The sequence below is a fragment of the Caretta caretta genome, chromosome 2 (assembly GCF_965140235.1).
Source record: "Caretta caretta isolate rCarCar2 chromosome 2, rCarCar1.hap1, whole genome shotgun sequence".
Lineage (NCBI taxonomy): Eukaryota > Metazoa > Chordata > Testudines > Cheloniidae > Caretta > Caretta caretta.
The window spans coordinates 97,425,562-97,440,460 of record NC_134207.1 but is presented as its reverse complement, the minus strand read 5'-3'; the positions used below and the strand labels follow the sequence as shown (position 1 = coordinate 97,440,460).

Below are 14,899 nucleotides of genomic sequence, written 5' to 3'. Positions count from 1 at the left end.
TGGGATGATTTACTTGGGGATTGGTCCTGCTTTGAGCATGGGTATGGACTAGATGACCTCCTGAGGTCCCCTCCAACCCCGATATTCTATGATTCTATGACTCCTCCCCTGCCACAGTATTCCACTCCTTCAGGCCTCCTTGTCAGGGAGTTTTACAACACTGTTCAGAGGGATCTATCCTGCAACAACCCTCTTGCTTCCCGGCTTGGCTTCCCCTGACCAAGCTGGATCTTCCCAATTTTATTAGGAGCCTCTGCCTGAGACTTCCACTCATCAGGGGGCCTCCCTTTTGGTCAGTTCTCACCTATAGCTCCTCACTCGCAGCTCACAGTTACTGCTCTCCTTCAGCTCCTTCCCGTCGGCAAATGTCTGCTGGTCCTTCCTGATTCTCTCAGGTTGCAATTTACCAGGTCTCTGATTCACCTAGTCTTCTTCCCTCTACAGCCCAGATCCTCTTTTATTAGGGGTCAACAGACCAGTTATAGGTGCAGTGGCCTCTTCCCTTCTAAAAGGCCAGTGTTACCTTATGACAGTCCCAATGAAACCAGTGGAACTAGCAAAATAAGATACCGTTCTATGTCAGTAAAGGGTACAGAATATGGCACTAAATTTGAACAGTACAGGCTTATTTTACCTCGTAAAAATTATTTTTACATGAATAACATTGAAAATAAAAAGTACATACACTTAACATTTACTTATTTTCTTTTTAGCTTGATGCAAGTTATAACATTATCAAGAACTTCTGATTGTCAAGAATAGTGATTTCATGTACTGTAATGATGCTTCAAGAGAACAATTGTAGTTTCTCATTAATGTTTAATACATTTTGTCTTCTCATTAAAGCAATGGAAGTCCCACCTTCTTTGAGTTAAAACTTTGACTCTATCACACTTTTTTGAAGGCAATGAAATGTCATTCTTTGTTATACATATTTAATACATGTTCTTTGACAAGGTAAATGTTGTTTACCACATGCACACACACAAAAAGGAGTTTCATACTATAAATAAAGGAAAAGAGATAGATAATTACTGAGATACTGATTCCTTTCTTGTGTCTTTAGAATTCAAAATTGTGACCTTCACACAGCCTCAAATACCACATTTATATTGAAAGATGGTAGCTATCTGCTCAAATCCTAAGTATTGCATGGTGGGAGCACAGGGATTTGTCAAAATAAATATTACAAAATCAAACCCATGCAACTGAATACCTTAAAGCAAAGCAGAGAATTTGAATGGAATAATAATCATAGCCACCTGTTTTAAACTACCGAAGGACAAAATCTCAATCATTTTTACAGCCCTAATTTAGAGGGTTACACACTTAAATTGAGCTTTGGGAGCAATACATTTATTCTTTATGTTTTCAAGAGGTAGCATTAGTGTTCTTTACATATCAATCCTTATTTTTATCTGCTGTATCACACAAACTTATTTATCAAGAAAAAGCATCACTATCCTCAAGATGAAGTTGCTTTGACTAACAAGACAGATAGAAGTGGAGTCTGTTTAGTGTGGTATTTAGTAAGGCTAACAACAGCCCTTTAAATTCAGGGCATTTTCACCACTATAAAAATGTGCACTCAATATGAAAGCTAGCATACCTTTTTATATGATTACGGGCTATTTTATTTTTAATATCATCCCAGTCAGTTAGTTGTAAAACAGTGGAGGTCAGAGTCTTTTTTTCTAATATACTATAGGTTCAAAACATTTTGCAAATAGAAAATTCTGCAGGAGAAGCACTAGATGCTTAAATGTGTATGTTAACTAATGACCCACATAATCCATGGTCCATTACTATGAAATAACTGGTCACGGTTACATACCTATGTACATATACATTCATGTACAATTTGTACAACTATATGCACATTTGTTTTTTGTGTACATACATAGTAAAACATCACTTTCTAAAATATCACTATTTTATATTATAGGGGGGCTAAATATTTAGAACAGGATATGCATTTTGCAAATTGCGCCTTCCAGAATCAGTGTGTCTGAATCAAACCCCAAGTGTCAGGTCATACAAATATCAGTAACACTTTGAGACATGGGCTGGGGACTCAATTGACACAGCAACATTATAACCATCATCATCTATTCTTGCCACTATGCCCTCAGTCTCAAACCTATTTCCCTTGTTATGGTTTAAAGAGTTACAGGTCTTCTGTACCAGCTTTCCTCTTTGGAATCTGCTGCATCGTCTGTTGCCTTTTGAAGAAGTTCTGAAAAAGGAGTCATATTGGAGCTAGGGTGACCAGACAGGAAATGTGAAAAATCGGGAAAGAGGGTGGGGGGTAATAGGCGCCTATTAAACAAAGCCCCAAATATTAGGACTGTCCCTATAAAATCAGGCCATGTAGTCACCCTAATTGCAGCAGTAGTAGAGCAATAGGAGGTTCCTACTACCAGCAATGGACCAGAGGATGTGCCTGTGTCAGCTGCTTCTATTCCCATAGCACCTGGCTTTTTGCATCACTTCAGCCTCTAGTTGTGGAAAAGTGGGATGGAGCTGTATCTCCTACTGAGGAACCAGAGATTCACAAGAATTGAGGGCCTGGTCATGGTCCTTCAGTGACTCATTGCTTTGAAGATGGTGGGGGGGGTGGAATCTGTATCAAGGGCTAAGTATTAATATTGTTTTTGCTTCCTATGAAGGCTAATTGGGCTTAATATCTTCCTTACACAATGTTTACTGTTATATATGTGTCTGCATAGCTGAACTATATTGAAGCGGATTTTTCAAAGGGCCACTCTTGAGTGCTTAGGCAAAAGGGGAATTTTCAAAGGCAAATACACACAGTACTCCCACTCTGAAAATTTACTTCAAGTCTTAAGTATTCAGAAGGAACATGTATTCAGGCAGAAAACAAACGCGCACAATGACATTTTCAACTCCTCACTTGCTTCTTGTGAATGGTTTTCTTTTTTCCACTATTCTGCTTCCCATTACAAGATATCACAACTGGACCTCTCCTAACATGTGTGTCAATCTTGAACAGAACACGCACTCCATCAGCTCCAGATGTGAGAGAAAAGCATTTAACGACTAGAACAATGGGCTGAGGAGGAGTGAGGGGAGAATGAAACCTGCAGTCCCCAGCAGTATACACCTCACAGTATAGATTCATAGAATCATAGAATATCAGGGTTGGAAGGGACCTCAGGAGGTCATCTAGTCCAAACCCCTGCTCAAAGCAGGACCAATCCCCAAGTAAATCATCCCAGCCAGGGCTTTGTCAAGCCTGACCTTAAAAACTTCTAAGGAAGGAGATTCCACCATCCCCCTAGGTAATGCATTCCAGTGTTTCACCACCCTCCTAGTAAAAAAGTTATTCCTGATATCCAACCTAAATCTCCCCCGCTGCAACTTGAGACCATTACTCCTTGTCCTGTCATCCGCTACCACTGAGAATAGTCTTGATCCATCCTCTTTGGAACCACCTTTCAGGTAGTTGAAAGCAGCTATCAAATCCCCCCTCATTCTTCTCTTCTGTAGACTAAACAATCCCAGTTCCCTCAGCCTCTCCTCATAAGTCATGTGTTCCGGTCCCTTAATCATTTTTGTTGCTCTCCGCTGGACGCTTTACAATTTTTCCACATCTTCTTGTAGTGTGGGGCCCAAAACTGGACACAGTACTCCAGATGAGGCCTCACCAATGTGAAATAGAGGGGGACGATCACGTCCCTCGATCTGCTGGAAATGCCCCTACTTATACATCCCAAAATACCATTGGCCTTCTTGGCAACAGGGGCACACTGTTGACCCATATCCAGCTTCTCGTCCACTGTAACCCCTAGGTCCTTTTCTGCAGAACTGATGCCTAGCCATTTGGTCCCTAGTCTGTAGCGGTGCATGGGATTCTTCCGTCCTAAGTGCAGGACTCTGCACTTATCCTTGTTGAACCTCATCAGATTTCTTTTGGCCCAATCCTCTAATTTGTCTAGGGCCCTCTGTATCCTATCCCTACCCTCCAGCGTATCTACCTCTCCTCCCAGTTTAGTGTCATCCGCAAACTTGCTGAGGGTGCAATCCACACCATCCTCCAGATCATTAATGAAGATATTGAACAAAACTGGCTCCAGGACCGACCCTTGGGGCACTCCGCTAGATACCGGCTGCCAACTAGACATGGAGCCATTGATCACTACCCATTGAGCCCGACAATCTAGCCAACTTTCTACCCACCTTATAGTCCATTCATCCAGCCCATACTTCTTTAACTTACTGGCAAGAATACTGTGGGAGACAGTGTCAAAAGCTTTTCTAAAGTCAAGGAACAACACGTCCACTGCTTTCCCTTCATCCACAGAACCAGTTATCTCGTCATAGAAGGCAATTAGATTAGTCAGGTATGACTTGCCCTTGGTGAATCCATGCTGACTGTTCCTGATCACTTTCCTCTCATCCAAGTGCTTCAGTTCTGTTTCTCTTGCAGAAGAGGAATATGAAGTAGAAAAGGACAGTTTGTACATCTAATAAAAGCAAGAAAGCACATATTCTTTATTTCTACTTGATTACTGTGAATGTTGGGGAAAGGGAGTCATCTTGTTACAGGCCCAGTGGGTAATGCAGAGTTTAAAAAAAAAAAAAAAGATTGCCACATGCCAAACCAGAGTGTTCAGTTGTGCCAGAGAACTCTCTTGAGTCCCTGTTCAGCATGTGTGATGAACCTCCAAACACATGTGAACTGGAGCTGTTTTAGAGCTTCAACCTATTGTAGTTCAGCTGAAAGACTCCCAGTGACTTGAATGTGGTTTGGTGAGGGCCTAAAAAGAATAATTCCTATGACATAATGACAATCTAAAACAAATGCAAGTTCCTTGGATAAAGGAAGAATTATCTTGTCTCACAAAAAAAAAAAAAAAAGACAAGGGAAAAATAGAGCAATAAATAAGCCATCGTCTCAGATAGTGAACCATGAGGTGACATCCCAAAGATTCGCCTTCTCCATCTCATTCTGGAAACAAGCACCCCAGAAACACTGACTTTGATCACAGATGCTAGCCTCATGATTAAGCCACTGGCACAGTTAAAATTACACAGTAGCTTTTCCGTTGTATTTTTTAAAATCCTCTCCAGTCTCTGGCTGCAGAAAAGTTACTAAGAAAAAAAAAAAAAGAACAGCCTTCCATGCAGAGGAAAGCATGACTGGTTGCCCAGTGGGTGCCATATTTTGTGTGCCATGCTGACTCATTGGTAGTAAACAAACATGGTGTTCTGTCATGCCCTGATGTTCCCTGGAAAATATTATATTAAAAGGGACAATTTAGAGTTATTGATTTAAGGTAAACAAGCAGCTTAGTGACAGACTGTACCCTTGCACAGTATTTCTGTTTATTTAAGCAGTACTGTTGTTGCATGCCTCCATGCCTTCCTCCCAGTATTAAAAGGGCAGGGGGGATGACAACAAAAGGGTTTGGTTCATTCTGGCTGGCTGTGGGGGTGGGGATGAGTTTGGCTATATACCAGGAGAGCAAATCTCATCTGCACTAGATATTCTAGAACATTCCTGTGAATTGATATTAAAAACCAAAATAAACCTGACCTCTCTGTAGTGCTCCCTATGACATTCACGTCGGTTGCTGAAACATTGCTAGCGTCTGCTTTGGGCAATTTACTTTGTGGTGTCAAAAGTAATTAGAGAGATTTTGGGTGTAAGGTGTGTGTGTGGGGGGTGTGCATACAGGCAGGTGTTGAACAAGGCTTGGAAAGCCCAAAAACCACAGAAATTTTCCTATGGCTCAGAGCTTTGTGGACACCCTCTTCTCCTCCATGCCCCATGGACTATTGGCATGTGATATCTGTGCACATGAAGATGCGCAGCAAATGAGGGAGATTTTCAAACAAACTTTGAAAGGAATGATTAAGAGCTCCACAAAAAGAGCTACATACCTAAACCATTTTCAGTGCCAGCAACAACAGTTTTATTCTAAAAAAACCCCCCTGCAAACAAAGCTACTTTTTTTTTCTTTCTTTTTTTGTTTTTTGAGTTCTCCCTATTGGCCTCTAGTTATCTATAAACGAACTGATTACACAAATACGGACATCCATTTAGTAGAGCACAATTATTCCAGTGACCAGAACAGCAGCAGCTTATAGGTCAGTCACTTGCCAAGGAGGAAATGGCTGATATACCAAGAGGAGGAACTGGAAACCAAATTTTGTTGAGAGAGAGAAAGATGCCCTTATTAAAGAACTCTCAGTTAACGCTGTTGGCTGAGCTGAAGTAAGGGATCAGTTGTGGATTAGCTGTCCTTGACCACAGCATAATCAACTCTTGGTTTCTTGAAGGAAATGTGCTCTCTACTGCAGTCATTGGCAAAACTGCCATTGACAACAATGGGCACATGAGTTGGATCTGAAGTTTCTAATTAATGATCATATTGGAACAACTCTAAATGTGAAATTTCACAAGATGAGAGTAATTTTCTTTAAAAAAATCTTAATACATTTGTAACTGATTTTGTTTCCGGATGCTGTCATGTATGAGGTGACAATCAGTATAGTCTTATTGTAACTCTTTTTGTTAAGCAATCTTTTCATGTGAAAGGTCAGGAACATACTACAGTTACATAGTAAAATGTACAAATTGTGCATGACATCTGTCTAGTAGGATTAATAAAATAATTACTGTAGCTTTAGCAATAACTACTTTGAGTAAGAATGTAACATGAATTATAGGGGCATGAGACAGGAATTTGACAGAAGTCACAGTGTGATATAAATCCATAGACACTGCCAGAGCGTGGATTAAGAAATTTACTGTAGTTCTTATATTAAATCACTCAGAGAAAGGGAACTGAGTTATTATGAACAATTCCTTATGCATAATTGGAAAGGAATTCATCTTAGACTTCAGGTCTCATTTGATGTCAAGTCTACTGACAGGGGCAGTGTGACCTGCAGCCAATCAAGAAGCTGCTAGAATCAATTAAGGCAGGCTAATCAGGTCACATGGGTTTAAAAAGGAGCTCACTTTAGTTTGTGGTGTGCATGTGAGGAGCTGGGAGCAATCCCAGCAAGAGGCACTAGGAGCTGAGAGTGAGAACAAGGACTGCTGGAGGACTGAGAAGTACAAGCATTATCAGACACCAGGAGGAAGATCCTATGGTGAGGATAAAGAAGGTGTTAGGAGGAGGCCATGGGGAAGTAGCCCAGGGAGTTGTAGCTGTCACACAGCTGTTCCAGGAGGCACTCTAGACAGCTGCATTCCACAGGGCCGTGGGCTGGAACCCAGAGTAGAGGGTGGGCCCGGGTTCCCCCCAAATCCTCCCAACTCCTGGTCAGACACAGGAGGAGTCGACCTGGACTGTGAATTCAGAAAAAGGGCCAAACTGAGGGCTGCCGTGAAGCTCCACGGCGAGCAAATCCGTCAATAAGCGCAAGACCCCCCAAGGTAGAGTAGGAACTTTGTCACGGGCAGGTAGAGATAAGAGAAAGAGGCTTTGGCCTACAGGGGATCATTACATTTCATAACAAGCTCACTTCTTTATCACTGCCTTTATAGTGTAATAATATATCACATCAGCTTTTGATTGGTCTGTTTTAGTTTCTTTATTTATAAAGAAACAGTTGACTGGCTCACAACAGGCACAGCCACATGAAAATATATGTATTTTATTGCAAAAAAGGATTATGAATCAAATCCCAGAGGGTGGTGCAAAAGAGAGAGAGAGAGAAATATAATCCCAAAGGGATTTTCAGATAGAAGTTTCATCACAATATTTTAGAATAAAGGTTTATCTTTTTAGGCAAAAAAAGGTTCAAATCTCCAACTTGAAATAATACAAACTATTTAATCATTTTTATTTCTAAGCATGAGGCCAGGGGCTTTTGGTTTAGAATGATTCAAAGTTTAAGTGAGACATTGGTACATATTTAACAGACATCTAATAAAATCTATTCATGATTTTGAACATCTGACAAATAGCTAGTACAAAGGCAGAGTATAGTTGGTAAAATTGACTTATGGCACACTAATCAAAACAATTTTTTTTCTCTTTATACTACAAGTGCCTTTGAATGTTAAACTGTGTTGTGCAGTGTGTGTATACACACCCACCCACCCACTGCATACATACATACACACACATGTACTGTAATGATTGCTATAACTTCACCCTCACCTTGAATGGTCCAATATACTGTATATCTAAACTTAAAAATTAAAAAAAAAAAATTGGAGGAAATTTAAGGCCCCACTATGCCTGCCACCATGACATCATCACCTGAGAAGAGAACAGGAGCAAGGGGCTGGCCTAGCAGCAGGAAAAACCAAGAATGCTAAATAACTGAGATGGGGGGAGAGGGGAATGACCAGAGGCCCCTTCAACCAGATGAGAGCTAGAGATATCTAAATCAAATACTACTCCCAAAAGATCTGATGTAATGGTAGAGAGTAAATGGACACACAGGAGAGAGGAACCTCTGCCCCCGGGGGATGCCTGCAGATGAGGGAAAGAAAGAGCAAGGCATCCTCCTCAAAGAGAAACCAAAGAAATGGGCAGGGAGCTGGGAACAAACTTTGCTCACCAAAATAATAAGAGTCACACGCATGAGTTGAGTGGTGATGGATTCTACCTAGTTCTCATCTTCTACCTGCAGTCAGTAGTGACCAGAGAGTCCTGGACCAAAAAAATCCTTCCTGATGAAAACTTGGTTGAAATTGATCAGTGTGTCCATGAAATGTTTCAGCTTTGACAAGACATGTAATTTCATTTAATTGGAAGTGTTCCAACCAGCTCTACTTTAAACAAAACGAACCCCACATTTTCTGATATCTTTTGGAAATGTTGTCTCCACTTGCTGTGTGGAAAGCTCCCACTAAGCACAGGACAAATGGGCTCATTTTACAGGGAAACCCTTAAAACTGACTAGATAAAGTGCACAGAATTTACAAATAGAATAATAATAGAGATTGTTTTATGGACAAACCTCCTCCTCCAGTCGTAATCCCATGAATTACCTCACCTTCCATAATTTCTTTGTAGCGACTGCCAGAATTAATTTGATAAAATAATACATTTCAAATGTCAAAATTTGATACCTTCCATTTTTGTTAAGGCTACGATTTAATCACAGGTATTTTTAGTAAAGTCATGGACAGGTCACGGGAAAGAAACAAAAAATCACAGTCCATGACCTGTCTATGACTTATACCACAAATACCCCTGACTGAGTCTTGGGGGAGGGCACTGTGAGGGGTGGTGGTGGAAGCTTTGAGGGCCCAGGGCACCACCTGGGGGGGAAGCCCCGGGGAGCCAGTGGCATCTCTGGCCACTGCTGGGGGGAGAGGGAGCCCTGGGGGGCCAGCCACTGCTCTGACCACCCCGAGACCGCTGCTGGGAGCCGCCAAGTTGTGGCTGCCCTGGCCGCCCCCAGAACCACTGCTCAGGCAGTCCCCCAAGGCCAGCTGCATCAGTAGCGCCTTTGGTGGTCCCTGGGGCCAGCTGCCTGGGGCAGTCAGAGCAGTGGCCGGTGCAGCTGGCCCTGAGGCTACTCCAGCCGTGGCTTGTGCTACTGGCTGTGGAGCCACCCGAGTTGCAGAGCTGCTTCAGCGGCAGCTGATGTGGCTATCCCCAGGGCTGCCTGAGCAGCTGGCTCTGGAGCCAACTGCTTGGGTGGCCCTTGTGTCAATCACAATGGCCACTGCAGAAGTCACTGAGGTCGCAGGAAGTCACAGAATCCATGACTTCCACTACCTCTGTGACAAACACAGAGCCCTAATCATTGTATGCAGTGTTGGTCCTGGATATTAGAGAGACGGTGGATGAGGTAATATCTTTTATTGGACTGACTTCTGTTGGTGAAAGACAAGCTTTCCAGCTTACACAGAGCTCTTCCTCGGGCAACAGCAATACCCTGTGGACTGGGCCAGAGTCTGATAACCTGTCTTTGATCTTATTTTTAATTAGTATGATTAAAAGTAAGTTCAGTGTGATTTTAAAGTGATGGAACTTCATTAACATGGTTTTTGCTTTTTATAAAGAGAAAACAAGGAACTGAATTTGTATCCGAGACTGGTGAATTGTTAGTGTTTTTTCAACAACGAGGTGGGATTCAAAAATCTCCCAGTGATCCATTATCCACTCTTCATTAACACAACACAGTGTAATCTAACTCCTTGGGAGCCTTTACAGTCTATTATGACAGTGCACCTTCAGGGGCTTTAATCTTCACATTATCAGTCTGTAATTGCTCCTTCAGAGATATTCTGGTCAATCATGTAAAATGGGTGTTTGTGTATTTAAGACAAATATATTTTTATTTTACAGTACCCTACCTTGTATCCTCATGTACAACAAAAAACTTCATGAGAAGTAGATTCAGCATCTATGAACCAGCCCTCTTTAAAACTCATTAGCATGGTGGATATAAAATATAAATAAATAAAAATGTTGTCTTCAAGAAGTTATTCTAAGGTGCTTGACAGCACAAAGTTTACCGATGCTTATCCTGTAAAGCAAACTCCTTTTTTATTTTGAGTCACAGGCTCAAAACCATTTTTAATGTAGTATTTTTTCCCCATAAAATAGCTCTTGGGTTTTCTCTAATACATTTTATTAGTACCTCTGCTATCGTACATCTGTATAGGATGTCTGTCATTTGTGAGACCAGGAAAGGATTAAATAAAGTTGATGTAAAGGCTTGCACTGTCCTCAAGTTATATAATGACAGAAGAATATAAATTAAGGGCCAAATGAAACCTTAGTGCAATTAAGTCTTTGGGCTATGTAGTTTATGTATTTATAAAGTAAAAAGAAAAAAATCTATTTTAGTTGCTTGCTGTGCCCTTTTCCTACGCTAAGTGCATTGCATATAGCAAAAAACAAAAACAAAAAACAAAGCAACCCCCCCCAAAATCAGAAAATTATTGGGGTTCTTGGTTATCACATCTTAAGATACAGCACACCAAGTTCTTTTCCTCATTTAGACACATGCAATCTCACTGAAGTCACATCACAAAGAAAAAGACACATTTGTCCTGCTGAGTTAAATTTAGATATTCATGAATGTTAACTAGTAAATGTAATACTCAGCGCTGAGGCTTTGTGTAAAATGAACTGCCTGAATGAAGCTGGAGATGATTTCTTGAATTAGAGGCATACTGATGTGATTCAATGTTGGCAGAGTTCTCAGCAGCGAGTTTGAGCTAGTGCAATATGACAGTCTGCTTTGATGGCTGTGCATGGTGATGATACCATCTGCACACAAGAGGGACATTCCATTGTATCACACCAAAAAGATCTGGAAATAAAAAGAAATCACCCAGCCCTGAAAACCAAGCTGCACATGAACATTTAACACAAACTACTAAAAGCTACATTATCTTTCTCTTTCAACTGCTTTGGAGAGGGAGTTAACTGACTTTTATCCTATTACCATATGTTTGCAGTTGAAAATATGAGAGTAATATCGACACCTGTGAGCCCCTGGAGGCTGAACCAGTACTGTCAGTCAAGGGCACCTGGCTGCAAGGTGCCCAGGCTGCTCTCCAGACGGTCCTGTCTCTCTCTTTCCTGTCAAAACTTCACTCCCCTCCTCCTGCTTCTCTTCTCCTTGTAATACTGCCTTCCTTCCAGCAATGATTCTTCATATGTATCATGGCTTGCAAGGGACAAAAAGTAAGAGGATGCCTTCCCCTGAGGTGAGCTGCCACTTCTAGCTTCCTCCTTATCTAATACAGATACATAAATAAATAAACTATGACGAAAGCCAAGCTGAAATGAACATTGTCAATTAGAAACTTTCAGAGACTCTAATTCTAGCTGCCCAGGCTCGTATACCACACTCACCACTGCGGTTTCTTGCACAACCATTAAGCTAAACCATAGCTTATCTGTGGACTGAGGTTCAGCTGCAAGATTGTTGTTATAATAAGGTGCTGCTTCTTTAGCTAAGAGTCATACTGCTGCTTTGCTCAGTCTTCTATGTGTGCAGGATTTCTCACCAATTGCGTGTGGCATGATCATCCACCAACTTCATGGAATTGTCCACCCCATCCATTCACAAAGCTAGCAAATCACAGGTGTCAGGCTGTGGGTAAGGTTTGAATGAAAGTAGAATTCAAATGTCGGTCACTGGAATTTCCATTGTTTTGACAGCACAAGAAAACAGTGTAAATAATGGCTTTTGGGACAGGGACCACATCTTTAATCCCTATGTAAAGTGTCACACATGCCTATAGCACTGTACGGATATTGAACAATGCACCATACATTTACTCTAAATGGTATATTTTCAATTAGTTTTCACCTATCTATCTATACTATCATGGCATCTGAACTGCTATGATTCAAAGGAAATGGATGGTTAACCTGCCTCAACAGGATTTTCCTCCTGTTTTGCCAAAAAATCCACTTCCTGCTCATTTTCTGCAGCAGGCGACCAAGGATGGGATAAAATGCAAGCTTTGAATCTGCACATATCAGGATATGGACAATCAATCTCAATTCCCTCATACTTCCTATGAATAACTGCTGAAGATCATAAATGAACACTAACACTTGCTCTAAGGTATTGCAGTCTTGTAGGATTCACGAAAATTGACAAGAGTGTGATGTGTGGTAAACATTCCTATACTCCATTACTCCTGTGAAGCTCTCCAAGTGAGACATGGCAGCAGCCAAAAATAAATGAAGACTGAGTTTCCTTGCTTTGAGCATAAGCAGCACATGTATTGAAGAAATAGATAGGTATAAAAAGACAACCTGCTTGACTGATATTGAGGTAGAACCAAGAAAGAAAGCAGCATTCTATTTCTGATCTGGTGTCAGTACAGAATTATTATTCAAGTATGTCAACTAATTAACATTATGCTCTAATAAAAAAAAATACTCCCAGATGGTCAAAGCCAGAGTACAATGGAAATTTGAATCAATCCAGCAGACGTAGCAATTTAGAGCTAAGTGCTCTGAAATTCGGGGTTTCAATTGTCTTGTTTGCAAGCTTGAATTGTATAAAAGTTATAATTCTGAGCTACATACCATCTGCACTCAGTGCAGCTTAGAGGTATGTGGGGAAATGGAGGATCATGAGGGCACAAAGGTGTTCTTAAAGACACCACTATGTAACCATAATACTGGGAGACACCAATGGCTGGCTACCTACCAAGACAATCCACAGAAGAGCTGCCCTAGGGATGATCTACCGTACAGCAGCTGCTACAAACTGCCAAAGCATAGGCACTCCCAGCACACCTTTGAGATTACGGCTGCAGAAAGGGTGATGCAGGAGTACCTATAGCAGTCTTATAACACCAGAAGATTCCTCTGAATGGGAAAACTGCCTCTGTTTGGATCCACAACTTGCCAATAAACTAAAAATTTTAAAGCAACTGAAAGAAGTTGTAGGTGTTTGTATAGTTTCCCCCATCTTGTCTGTTACTACTGAAGACACTTGTGTTTAGAGTACATCTGACTAGAACAGAATTCTGTTTTGTAGGAACTTTTGCAAGATTTCAGATGGAGAGAGAGGTGTGAAAGCCTATCTCCCACACCCCACCCCACCCTCTATCAGTGGGTAGGGTTTGGCCTGGGATGTGGGAGACCCAGGTTCAAGTCCCTGCTCCACCTGATTCAGAGATGAGTTTCTCCATCCCAGACTTAAACCTGCATGTCTCTCATCCCAGGCAGTACCCTAATCACCTAGCTACAGTCAGTCAGTCAGTCTCTCCAAAAACCTTCCTGATGCAGATTTTGTCAAAACCAAAGTGTCTTCTTTCAATGAAACAACATATTTTGATTAAATTTCATTTTGTCAAAAATGTTCTGACCAGCTCTAGTTTACAGTTTATTCTTCCTACTCATGTCTTCCTACTTAATCCTGCAGTGAAGTCTCAATGTTGAACTTCTGATATCCCTATCATTTCCATAGCAACACACCAATTTCCTACGCATGATTAAGACTCCACTGGAGGAGCAAGCAAACAGAGAGGCTAGACTGGGAGGGAGAAAGCATCTTGCAAACATTTCACAAAGAGAGAGCAAGATTCAGTATCACTGGAATTGGGATAAGGATTATCAATTAAAATATAAGGAAAAACAATTTAAAAGTTAGACACAAAAAATTGTTTTTATGGAAGTGCTGTTTCATCAAATGTGCTCCACCATGGAAGTTCTCTGCAGTAATGTCTATTTGAAATCAGCCAGTTAATGAACATTTAATTTAAGTACCTGAAATAGTGTCCCTTTCCCTCACCCACCATCTGCCACTTATTTTAGATTCTAAATTCTTTTCTTAAATTTTTGGAGGACTGGGGGTCCCAGATTGGGATCAGAGTCTGCATCTCCCTCTTTGTTTTGTACAGCATTGATCACAGTGATACTGTTTAAATAAGTATTCCAGCTGATTCTCAGGCTAGTTTATAGATTGGTGTCATATAACAGAAAAATATCTTTGCTTCCATCTCCTGTCTTTACAAAAATTGTTTAGAGCACAATTATTTGCTTCCTGTTCTCATCATTACACTGATTAATAACTTTATGTGGGTACAAGAACTAGGAAAAATTGCTCACTGTGCATCTCTAGGTTATAATGTGCTGGCATCCATTATAAGAATGTTATGACAGAAGTGATACGTACAAATTTCAGCTTTTAATCTTGAACCTCTCTGCTCTTTGCCAAAGGAACCCCACTTCTGATGAGATTGCAAATATACATGAAAAAGAGCATGCTCAATAGAACAGAATTTTCTGTCAAGGAGCTCTTAAAGCTAACAGCAAAACCATTAAAATGGGAAAATATTGCTTATGTCATCTCTACAACCAAGCCATTTGATCACCAATTGATAGCACAGAATTTTAATTCTTGGTGTTCTGTCTGTACAATGGTGACCCTGCAGCAGAAACAGGAAAACCCAGAAGGCTCACTCCAGCCAAGGGGA

At 41.0% G+C, this 14,899-nt stretch overlaps 1 protein-coding gene across 3 annotated transcripts in view; it reads right to left on the bottom strand.

The window, feature by feature from the left end:
* DOK6 (docking protein 6) overlaps positions 1–14,899 on the bottom strand; it is a 453,595-nt gene that overhangs the window by 299,015 nt on the left and 139,681 nt on the right. The window lies entirely within an intron of this gene.